Here is a 13015-nt window from a genome sequence, read left to right on the forward strand (position 1 = left end):
TGTCCGGTTCATGTCTTCTAAGTAATTAGGGGAATTTATTGATGTGAATTCTTAATAACAGGATTTGTAAAATCTTTGGACAATCTGCTTAGATTTGAGCGAGTCAGATTTTCTCGTAAACCTCAATATTATCTATGGAGTCGGCAGAAATATAATACTGTGGACTTGGGTCAATTCGGCCCAACATCGATACTGTCGCTTATTTTCGGACAGATCTTAAGGAATAAGAAGTAAGAATATCCGCAGTTCACTTCATTTATTTGGGACAGTCTGTTGCTTGATTGCGATACGAGATTCTGTCGAATAGTTTGGCTGTTAGACATTACTACACTATGGGTAGAGCAAACAGATTTTAAATAGAGTCAGTTGCGTTCAAACAGCAATTTTTTTGTCACTGATAGATGGCGAGAAATAAATAGTTAGATAAGGCAAGCTACTTTTCTCTCAGCGGTTTTAAGTATTCAGGCCTGGAAATGCCAGAAACGGCTGAGACTGAAAATGCAGCGATTTCTCTTCTTCAACAAGTTAGGCACTGTGGGGAATCGTAAGGTATGGACAATGGTCTGAATGTTAGGATATACATAAAGATTTGGAAGATGCAATCCTAGAAAGGTTGCATAAATGTGGTGAACTCTGTGCCTGTCTGGACACGCCTCTGCTGACTGCTCCTGTGGCACCTCCCACAGACCCCGGTATAAAGGAGATTAAGGCCTGAGCCCGGCCTCTCAGTCTCCAGGACATTGTATGATGGACACTCACTCCTGGTTCCTTCTTCCAGTCAATAAAAGCCGATATCTCGCCTTACGTCTCAGTGTGAGTTATTGATGGTGCATCAATAATGCCAATCCATTATCTGCATCAGTAGTTCATTTACAATCAAAAGAAAACTGGATGAGTTCCTCCATCTGTTACGAAATTAGATATTACAGGAAACAAATTGGTCAGGGCTTTAGAAGACTAAGGAAATCAGTTGAATACACACATACAAGCACGTAGATGCTTGGAGTACTGTCTTTTTAAAAAATGGTTGTCAATGCTACCATGCCATTCTACTTAACGAGGGATACAACAAAATAAAAGTTTCTAATTGGTTGACAACAGTTAATTATAAATCATATTAGAGATAAAAGTTAAAAAAATTCTTATAGTGATAGAACTTCAAACTCAAAAGACTAGTTTACCCATTTATTAAGATGTTAGGCAGTTGTTTATAAACAGAAGGAATGTGTAGTGATTCTGCTAGCAAGGAAAGGTTGATGGTAGAGCAGAAGTATAGTCAGTGGATTGGTTTGCAACTTAAAAGGGCAATAAAATTTAAAGAATGATGAATAAAGGACTGTGTGTGCTATATTTGAAAGCGTGCAGTGTATGGAATAAGGTAGATGTAGCACGTTTAGAGATTGGTTGCCCTCCACAACTGTCTGTGGCAATGAATTCCACAGGTTCATCACTGTCTGGCTAAAGAAATTCCTCCTCATCTCTGTTCAAATAGGATGGCCCTCTATACTGAGGCTGTGTTCTCTGGTCCTAGACATTTCTGAGAATGTGAAAAGGGTAAGGGGTACGTGTAGAGGGGGTGGGCGAGGGGTAAGTGTAGCAAACTATGTAGACAGGGCCAGGGAGAGGAAACGTCATTGGGGAAGTGTAGAAGGACAGGGAAGAGGTAGCTAAAATAAGATGCCATACAGCATGTGGCAACCACAAAGAAGAGGAACCTTGTGACCACAAGACAGTGTGTTCAGCAAAGTATTTTGAGCTATATACCTATTTCGAGTGTTTTGCTTGCATCCATACCCATTCCGAGTATTACACTTTAACCTTTGCTAATTCTGAGTATTTTGCATGCTTACCTATGCAATAGCCAATCAATTGATGAATTTGAATTGGTAACCATATTTGCGAATGTAGTACCCTGCGTTTGGGTATAAGTATGATCTTTGTAAACCGACAAATTGGGAGTTGGCTACCTTACGCCCGAAGTGTGTGGGGCTGCGAACTCCTCTGAATAAAAGGTAATTTCATCTCTGGTGTTTTTCCTCAACTGAGCAGATTAATAATTTCAGGTTGACAATTTGGCGAGCAGAGTCAGGAACCTAACGGCTGGCAGTTCAGGATCTGGTGTAAGAGATACGAGCGGGTTGAGACGGAAGGGCCCTCCAAGAGATTTTTCTGGGTCACTCTCTCCCTCTCTGACTCCTCGTTCCGACCCCTTCGGCTCTGGCTGACCATCCTACAGCCTCCACGGACCAAACAGAGAACCTCAGTTGGGAGACACAGATAACAGGTAAGAATTGCAGAGAGTTTGGGATTCGAGGCCCCTGGTATAGGAAGCGGGGTTAGAGTCCCTGCATGGAGTTTGGGATTCGAGGCCCCTGGTATAGGAAGCGGGGTTAGAGTCCCTGCATGGAGTTTGAGGTTAGAGGCCCCTGGTTTAAGAAGTTTGGGGTTAGAGGCCCCTGGTTTAAGAAGTTTGGGGTTAGAGGCCCCTGGTTTAAGAAGTTTGGGGTTAGAGGCCCCTGGTTTAAGAAGTTTGGGGTTCGAGCCCCCTGGTTTAAGAAGTTTGGGGTTCGAGTCCCCTGGTTTAAGAAGTTTGGGGTTCGAGTCCCCTGGTATAGGAAGCAGGGTTAGAGTCCCTGGATGGGGTTTGGGGTTGGAAGCTCCGGAGCAAAATACATATTTAATTTGATTAAGGTCTGGTCCCAACATCCAACTGAAACCGCATCCTACCTTAGACTGGTTGTTAAGAGCAGAAATCTGCCAAGTGAAGGTCAGGACTGAAGTGGATGCGAGAGTAAGTTACCAAAATGGGCCAGACTTTGGATAAATCAGGAACAAATACACCATCATGGAAAATGTGTAAAGAACTCCCTGAAAATGAGACAGATTTACGGAGACTGAGCACGCGGATGAATAAATTGGGGAATGAATTTTGGCCATTAGGGGTATCTTGGGATCTTGAGAAGTGTAAACGAGCAAAGAGACAGGTGTGGAGACAGAACGTCTCACAGAAATGGAAAGATCTAATTACACGTGGTATACCGTGGCCAGTGGACTTAATGAGCGCTCCCACCAGACCTCCTGGGAGGTGAATGCAAGAAATAGAAAGATACCCATCAATGGTAGTAATGGAAAACCCAGGGGCTGGCCGGTACTGAAGGCCTTGTGTGAAATCTATGATGAGCAGCGTAGGACTGATGATCATAATGTAAAACTTGGTGATAAAAGGCCGGCACCGGATACGACTGGGCTGCAGACCCTAATTGACCCTAATGAGGACACTGAGGAGGAGGAGGAGGAGGAGCAGTCACTTCGCCTGCGGGGGCTATGAATCCCATTCCACCTGTACCTTCAGAACCTTCCGCCCCCTGAGCCCTTGACCCATGATCGTACCCCCCCATGCACTCCTGACCCCCAAGTCCACGGTTCAGCGACCCCATTGCGGCCCGTACCCGAGCTAAAACCAGAAAAGGGGACATACAAGCTGCGACCCCTAAGAACCGCATGGCTCGTAAATGGACTGCAGGACGGAACCTCTATGTGGGTGACGGCCCATTGATAGACCCCCAAGGGGACGAGTCTGACCCTGACTCAGACCTTACCACCTCCAGTGATGATACTGACCCCAAGGATAATCCTGACGTTGCCCTTGCTTGAATGTACCCTGATTGGCCCTACTCCACCAAAGATCCAGGTAGATCCAAGCCCCCCACCCCCCACCCGACAGATGCCAATGCGAGAGGTCCCTAACCCTCGTCACAATCCAGCCCAGGCTGAGGATGCTGTGCAGAATCCCTTGACTGTTTCTGTGTATACCCCCGGAAGCCCAATGAAATGCTGGTAGTGATGCAGGGCGCCCCGGACAGAAAGCAGAAGCCGGAGGAATTTATTGAATATTTGCTGAGTACTATTAAGATCTACAGGGCTACCCCGAGGGATCTTTTTAGTTTCCCTGCATCAATGGTTTACTCTTCCCATGCGGTAACTGCCCTTCTAACCACGCACCAAACTCAGCATCTCACTCAGGTGAGACTCAGCCGCTACGAGATTGCTCATCTCCATAATCTGTTGCCGACATTCGCCTATTGCACCACACTTAACCCTGCTACCTTTGTGGATCACCCGCCCGACCTTCTATCCGAGCCTCCCACTCCTGCGTAGACCGAAACCACTTCCTCATTTCCCCGCGGCCAGACCTCCAGACAATCTGGACCTGATACTTTTTGTGGACGACTCGTCCTCTGTCTCCCCGGACGGTGTCCGGCAATCGGGTTATGCCTTTGTGACCCCACACACCACCTTGGAGGCGGCAGCCTTCCACCCACCAGTCTCGGCCCAACAGGCTGAGCTTTTCGCCCTCACTCGCGCATGCATCCTCGTCTCGGGTCAGACAGCCAATATTTACATGGATTCATGCTATGCATTTGGGGTCACTTACAATTTTGGCACACTATGGGCGCAGCAGGGCTTCCACACATCGGCTGGCAAAAGCATTGACAATTTTCTCAAAGCCATCCAGCTCCCCGGTACGCTTGCAAAATAAAATGTGCTGCCCACTTATCCGATGACTCTCCCGTTAGTAAAAGCAATGCCAGGGTAGACCTGACAGACAAGCAAGCCTCCTCCTCTAAAACAATAACTGTGGATTCCACCCCTCATCTTCTGCCTACCTGGCAGCCGGTTGATAGCCCAGGCATATCCGACATTGCGCGATTACAGGGAGACGCCCTGCGGCAGAAATTGATGTTTGGAAAAAAACATGGATGTATTATTAATAATGCAACAGGCCTCTGGCAGACCCCAGCAGGTCAGATTTGTATTCCTGATACTCTCCTGCCTGTCCTGGTCGACCGCCTCCACTCTGACACTCACCTCGGCAAGGAGGGAATGTGTATGTTGTTGTTAAAAACATGGTGGTCCCCCAGTTTGAATGAGGCAATGGAGAGATGGGCAAGGGGTTGCTTAATTTGCCATAAAGTAAACCCGGGTAAATCTATTAGCTGTGATAAAGGGTGCACCCCAACCCCAGCAGGACCGTTTGACAGATTACAAATGGACTTTATTGAGTTACCTAAGGTCAATTGTTATAAGTACTGTTTGGTTATAATCGACGTCTTTAGTAAATGGATTGAAGCCTTCCCCACAACAAACAACATTGGGAAAGTAAACAAAGAACTCTGCGAAATGCTAAAGATTGAACAACAGTTCCACTGTGCCCACCACCCCCGAGCCGCAGGAATCGTGGAACGTGCAAACGGCACCCTGAAGGATAAAATAACTAAATTGACCCTTGAAACAGGACTGAATTGGCTTAAAGTCCTTCCCCGGCACTGTATCATATGCGCATTACACCTCAAACCGGTACCAGGCTAACTGCTCCTGAAATAGTTTATGGGTGCCCAAACAGAACCCCATGGGGCAGTGACCACAACCCCCCAGCCAATACAAGTAGATCTACAAATGATGGGCGAGGAACTGCTGTGTTACCTCAAGCATTTAACTTTGTCTCTTAAGTCCCTACACACTCAGGTGAAGGAAACCTCAAGACCTGTTCCTGACAGAGAAGGCGATTGGCAGGGAGCAGAACCAGGAGGTTGGGTGTTAATAAGGAACTGGGATCGACCCAAACTGGGACCCCGGTGGAAAGGACCGTACCAGGTCCTCCTGCAGACCCCTCTGCTGTCAAGGTGAAGGGACAAGAACGTTGGATTCATCTGAGTAATTGCAAGTGCTGGACCTCCGACTCGCCCGAAGTGCGTGGGGCTATGAACTCCTCTCTGAATAAAAACCGTTTCAGAGGTAATTTAGTGACACTGGTATTTTTCCTCAACTGAGCAGATTAATAATTTCAGGTTGAGACTCCCACCTAAGAAGACACCCTTTCCACATCTACTCTATCAAGACCTTTCAACATTTGATAGGCTTCAGTGAGAATTGCAGTAAGTACAAATCCAGAATCTTTAAACACTCCTCATATGACAAGCTTGGCAATCCCAGAAATATTTTCATGAACCTGCTTTGAACCCGCTCCAATATCAGTGCATCCTTTCTAACATGGGGTCCAAAACTGCTCACAATACTCCAAATGAGGCCTCACCAGTACTTTATAAACCCTCAACATTGAATCTGCTTTTATATTCATCATCTCAAAAAAGAATACTAATACCTCATTTGCCTTCCTTACCACAGTCTCACCCTGCAAATTTACCCTGTAGGGAATCTTGCATGTGGACTCCAAGGTCATTTTGTGCCTCCGCTTTTTGAATTTTCTCTCTGGAAAATAGTCTATACTTATATTTCAATAGTTCTATTTAATATCAGAAAGGTATGTACAATATACCGTACTTGCTAAAATTCTTGTCATTAGCATTCACAAAAACAGAAGAGTACCCAAAAGAATGAATGACAGAAATGACGTTGAATTCCTAACTCCCTCCCACATCCAAGCAGAAGCAAACCAACAACCCTGCCACCCTCAGCCACTTCTGCAAAAAAGCGTCAGTACTCTCCACCAACCAAGTTTGTAATAGCAAAACCCCTAAAAAGACCATGATCTGCAGTACAGCAAAAAAAATCGATCATCCTACAATTCAACACACCTTAAAAAGGGACAGAGAGATCTTTTCTCATCGAGAGGTAGACATAACAAAACGTATGTTGATTTGCAATGATAATGTCTGTCACATTTCTTTTTTTCTGAGTTCTTTGACTCAAAAATTAGCAACAAAATCATCCATACCAACAACAGAATGAGAGAGACTGCACAACTTACAGAATACAGAGTCTCTGATAGTTGATCTTCTGCTACCCATATTCTGCTTTCTCTCGCAACACTGGCAATGTCATAGAATCTGGCCATACACAGAGCCACAAAGCCTCAAACTCCAAAGTTTACACATCCTTGGAATTTTGAAAAGCAGCTGGTCATGAACCCCTGAGAGTGGGTCCCACCACCACAAACAAGTAATCTGGGTGTATCTGCAATCATGGTTTTCAACAAAACTCACTCTACTCTGTAAGTGAAAAAGAGAGACTTTAAAATAGATTTGGGATCCTTAGGGCAGAATTCCCTAAAGGTTAGTTTGTAGGTGGAGTCATTGGTGAGAATGACAAATGGAATGCTAATGTTCATTTAAAGAGGACTAGAATATAAAAGCAAAAATGTAACATTGATATATTATAAAACACTGGTAAGGCTCACAGAATATTGTGCAACGCACACAAGATGCTGGCGGAATGCAGCAGGCCAGGCAGCATCTATAGGGAGAAGTACAGTTGACGTTTCGGGCCGAAATCAGCAAGAAGAAATGGAGTGAGAACAGCTCTTTAGCAACAAGCAGCTTCGAAGAGAAGGCAGACAGCACTTGATAAATGCACACCATACAGCGTACGTTCACTCTCACACAAACTTTCCCTAGTAATTCTGCTGTATTTGTGGTTAATGTATGCACTTTAATGTCTTCCCCAGGTTAATCTCCCAATTAACCCACTGCTTACCCTCTACATTGCTATGTACATTCACTTCACAAAACTTCAGTTTAATTGTACATAAATATCATATAATCATATATATCACAAATCTCCACAAAGTATTTATCTGAGGTATACACTTTTAGAAAAGAGTGGAAAGAAAAAACAAGCAGAAGGAAAGAACTATGTACAAGTAGGGATTGATTTTTTTTTACAACAGATTCATTGATTTGTGAGGATAAAATCAGGCCTATGAGGCATTATGTAGTTAAACCATTTTTCCAAGTATGAATCAAATTGTTCCCACTTATGATTAACAGATACTGTTATCTTCTCCATTTTGTAAATGTCCATTGTAATTTCCATCCATGTAATTAAAGTTGGACTCTCCCGTGATAACTATTTCCTAGTAAGAGTCTTTTTACCAGCCACCCATTAAATATTTATCTCTTTTCAACCATTCTTGAGGTATATACCCAAAATATATAGTCTTACTCTCCAAGGGTATTTCACATTTAAATATGTCTTGTAGGGCATTGTGTATCCCCAACCAATAGTTTTTAATAACAGAGCATTACCAAAAAATATGATAACGATTTGCATTTTGATTTCCACAATTTCTCCAGCAAACAGGAAGGTTACTATCATGGGATTTCTGAGAGGGTGAAATTGCTCATATTGAAGGCGTATGAGTTAGTCCCAGAAGCTTATAGAGAAAGATTCAGAAATTTGAAGAAATTTGTGGAAAAAACTTATGTGGAATTTGCCTGTGTTTTGAGAGAAGGGTTTCCTCTAAAAATGTAAATGGGGACTATAATAAATTGACAGAGCTGATTTTTATGGAGGAATTTAAAAGCAGCATCCCTGTTGAAGTAAGGACCTACTTAAATGAGAGGGACATTGCTACATTGCAGGAGACTGCTAAATTAGCTGATGAGTATACTTTAATCCATAAGAATAAATTTCCTCAGGGCAGAACTTTTAAAAGGAAAATTAACACAGTGAATGAAGGTAAATCAGAAATTAAATCAGAAGTCAGTGAGAAGGGTAAGGAGGAAGGAAAACCTGTGAAGGAAAGACAGTTTGGTCCCATTTGTAATTATTGTAAGAAACCTGGCCATGTAATAGCTAACTGTTTCAGATTGAAAAAGAAAGAGAAGGAAGCAGTTCCAGATGCTTGTGTGCAATATACTGAAGCACCTGTAAAGTTACAGGGTTTGATAAAAACAAATGAGGCTTTGTTAGAGTCTGACCAAGTTAAAAAGGGATATGATCATTTTGTAACTGAAGGGTTTGTATCCTTGAAGGAAGGATCTACTCTGGTGCCAATAAAAATCCTTAGGGATACTGGTGCTTCTCAATCATTGATGTTAGACAGTGTGTTGAAGTTTGATGAAGAGTCTGATACTGGTGAGGTAAATTACACAAGAGGTGTTGGAAGTGATTTTATGCCTGTACATTTGCATAAAATGAATTTAAAATCAGGGTTAGTTACAGGACTTGTTAAAGTAGGATTACAGCCTAGCTTACCTGTAAAGGATATTTCTTTATTGTTAGATAATGACTTGGCAGGTGGACAAGTTTTTCCTGAAGTGCATTTGACAATGGAGTCAGAGGAAGCAGAGTTGAATTCTAACACAGATTCTTCCTGTGTTGTGACTAGAGCTATGGCTAAAAAGATTGATGCGCAGAATGAGGTTGTTACTCATGACTGTTCAACTCAGGATTCGAGTTTTGAGGATGTGTCAGGAATTTTCTTACCTTAATTGTTTGAATAAGATTCTTGGAGTAAGTCTGACTATGAAGATTTGTCTCTGTCTCGGAAGGAGATGATAGCAGAGCTGAGTAGAGACCCTGAGATTATCAAATTAAAAGTACAAGCTCTTCTGGATGGTGACATTGATAAGGTGCCAGTAGGATATTATTTTGAGAAAGTTGTATTAATGGGGATGTTTAAGCCTGGAGATAAGGAGCTGGTTCTTTTCCCAGTGCAACTGAATCCTTTACAAGCTAAATTTCACAGTCCTTATGAAATTGTGTCTAAAACCAATGATGTGGATTACGTGATAAAAACTCCAGATTGTAGAAGGCCAACTCAATATTGCCATATAAATATGATAAAGCCATATTATGAGAAACAGTCTGCTACTGTGACTGTTGTGGTTAATGATAATGAGTCTGATCTCACTAGGAACATAATAGATGATTCATCTGAAACTCAATAGACAATAGACAACAGGTGCAGAAGTAGACCATTCTGCCCCTCGAGTCTGCACCGCCATTCTGAGATCATGGCTGATCATTCACTATCAATACACAGTCCCTGCCTTGTCCCCATATCCCTTGATTCCCCTATCCATCAGATATCTATCCAGCTCCTTCTTGAAAGCATCCAGAGAATTGGCCTCCACCGTCTTCCGAGGCAGTGCATTCCACACCTCCACAAATCTCTGGGAGAAGAAGCTCTTCCTCAACTCTGTTTTAAATAACCGACCTCTTATTCTCAATCCATGCCCTCTGGTACTGGACTCTCTCAACATCTGGAACATATTTCCTGCCTCAATCCTATCAAATCCTTTAATTATCTTAAACGTTTCAATCAGATCCCCTCTCAGTCTCCTCAATTCCAGTATGTACAAGCCCAATCTCTCCAATCTCTCTGCGTAAGACAGCCCTGCCATCCCAGGAATCAACCTAGTGAATCTACGCTGCACTTCCTCAATTGCCAGAATGTCCTTCCTTAAACCTGGAGACCAAAACTGTACACAATATTCCAGGTGTGGTCTCACCAGGGCCCTGTACAAATGCAAAAGAACATCCTTGCTCTTGTATTCAATTCCTCTTGTAACAAAGGCCAACATTCCATTTGCCCTCTTCACTGCCTGTTGCACTTGCTCATTCATCTTCATTGACTGGTGAACTAGGACTCCTAGGTCTCTTTGCATTTCTCCCTTACCTAACTCGACACCGTTCAGACAATACTCTGCCCTCTTGTTCCTGCTTCCAAAGTGGATAACTTCACATTTATTCACATTGAATGACATTTGCCAAGTATCTGCCCACTCACTCAGCCTATCCAAGTCTCCCTGTTTTCTCCTAACGTCCTCTTCGCATGTCACAATGCCACCCAGTTTAGTATCGTCAGCAAACTTGCTGATATAGTTTTCAATGCCCTCATCTAAATCATTGACATAAATCGTAAAGAGCTGTGGTCCCAATACAGAGCCCTGTGGTACCCCACTAGTCACCTCCAGCCAGTCCGAGAAACACCCATTCACTGCTACCCTTTGCTTTCTATCTGCCAACCAGTTTTCTATCCATGTTGAAACCCTGCCCCCAATGCCATGAGCTCTGATTTTACTCACCAATCTCCTATGTGGCACCTTATCAAATGCCTTCTGAAAATCTAGGTACACAACATCCACTGGCTTACCCTCGACTAACATCCTTGTTACACCCTCAAAAAACTCCAACAGATTAGTCAAGCATGATTTGCCCTTGGTAAATCCATGCTGGCTCGGCCTAATCCTATTTCTGCCATCTAGATGTGCCACTATTTCGTCCTTAATAATGGACTCAAGCATCTTCCCCACGATTGACGTTAGGCTAACAGGGCGATAGTTCTCCGTTTTCTCCTTCCCTCCATTCTTGAAAAGTGGGACAACATTAGCCACTCTCCAATCTTCAGGAACTGATCCTGAATCTAAGGAACATTGGAGAATGATTACCAATGCATCCGCAATTTCCTGAGCCACCTCTTTTAGAACCCTCGGATGCAGACCATCTGGACCCGGGGATTTATTAGCCTTCAGTCCTACCAGTCTACTCATCACAGTTTCTTTCCTAATGTCAATCTGTCTCAATTCCTCTGATATCTTATTACCCTGGCCCATCCACACATCTGGGAGATTGCTTGTGTCCTCCCTGGTGAAGACAGATCTAAAGTATGCATTAAATTCTGTTGCCATTTCCCTGTTTCCCATAACAATTTCTCCCAATTCATTCTTCAAGGGGCCAACATTGTTCTTAACTATTTTCTTTCTCTTCACATAGCTAAAAAAGCTTTTGCTATCCCCTTTTATATTCCTGGCTAGACTCTCATACCTGATTTTTTCTCTCCGTATTGCTTTTTTAGTTAAGATCTGCTGTTCCTTAAAACTTTCCCAATCATCTGTATTCCCACTCATCTTAGCCCTGTCATACTTCTTTTTCTTTAATGCTATACAATCTCTGACTTCCTTTGTCAACCACTGTGGCCCCTTCCCCCTCTTTGAATCCTTCCTTCTCATTGGAATGAACTGCATTTGCATCTTTTGTATTATGCCCAAGAATATCTGCCACTGCTGATCCACTGTCTTTCCTGCCAGGGCATCCGCCCATTTAACTTTGGCCAGCTCTTCCCTCATGGCCCCGTAGTCTCCTTTATTTAATTGCAACACTGACACCTCTGATCTGCCCCTATCCCTCTCAAATTGTAGATAAAAACTTATCATGTTATGATCACTACTTCCTAATGGCTCCTTTACTTCAAGATCACTTATCAATTCCTGTTCATTACACATCACCAAGTCCAAAATAGCCTCGTTCCTGGTTGGCTCAAGCACAAGCTGTTCCAAAAATACATCCCTTAGACACTCCACAAACTCCCTATCCTGGGGTCCAGCATTTACCTGATTCTCCCAGTTCACCTGCATGTTGAAATCTCCCATAACGACTGCATTGCCTTTAGCACATGCCAATGTTAACTCCCTAATCAACTTGTACCCAATATCCACGCTACTGTTTGGGGGCCTGTACACAACACCCATTAGGGTCTTTTTACCCTTACTGTTCCTCAGCTCAATCCACACAGACTCTACTTCCCCTGTTCCCAAGTCACCTCTCTCTAAGGACTGAATCTCATTCCTCACCAACAGGGCCACCCCACCCCCTCTTCCCATATTTCTGTCTCTACGATAGCACGTATACCCTGGTACACTCAATTCCCAGGCCTGATCCCCTTGCAGCTATGTCTCCGTTATCCCAACAATATCGTAGTTTCCCATTTTCATCTGAGCTTCAAGCTCATCTGTCTTATTTCTGACACTACGCGCATTCAAGTATAGAATTCTTAGCCCATTCCTCCTCTCTTTGCTTAAGACACTGTTTACTGTACCTAACCCAGCTCCTTGAACTTCCATTGGGCAAATTGCACCCTGAATTTTGATGACCTTCTCAAGATCACCCAAACCTTCTACACACTTAACCCCATGCACCTTCTGACCAACCCTCTGGATCTGGATCCCTGCCCCCTGCACATCTAGTTTAAATCCCCCCGAGCAGCCCTGGCAAACACTCCTGCAAGAATGTTAGTACCCCTCCGGTTCAGATGTAGACCATCCCTTCGAAACAGATCCCAATGTCCCTGGAACAAAGACCAATTATCCAAAAACCTGAACCCTTCCTTCCTGCACCATGCTCTCAGCCTCGTATTACTGTGCATAATCATTCTATTCTTCACCTCACTCGCACGTGGCACAGGTAGCAATCCCGAGATTGTCACCCTGGA

The 13015-nt window shown here is 43.6% G+C and overlaps 1 long non-coding RNA gene across 2 annotated transcripts; it reads left to right on the top strand.

Annotated features, from left to right (window-relative positions):
• The first annotated feature begins 37 nt into the window (after positions 1-37).
• On the top strand, positions 38-7820 carry LOC132386000 (uncharacterized). Of its 2 annotated transcripts, none has more exons than XR_009509388.1 (3): positions 38-230; positions 2064-2284; positions 5512-7820. It is a non-coding gene; the product is annotated as an uncharacterized LOC132386000 (long non-coding RNA). The 2 variants fall into 2 exon arrangements; XR_009509387.1 differs by lacking the exon at positions 38-230 and adding an exon at positions 736-813.
• Positions 7821-13015: the final 5195 nt, after the last annotated feature.

This window comes from Hypanus sabinus, assembly GCF_030144855.1.
Source record: "Hypanus sabinus isolate sHypSab1 chromosome Y unlocalized genomic scaffold, sHypSab1.hap1 SUPER_Y_unloc_1, whole genome shotgun sequence".
Taxonomy (NCBI): domain Eukaryota; kingdom Metazoa; phylum Chordata; class Chondrichthyes; order Myliobatiformes; family Dasyatidae; genus Hypanus; species Hypanus sabinus.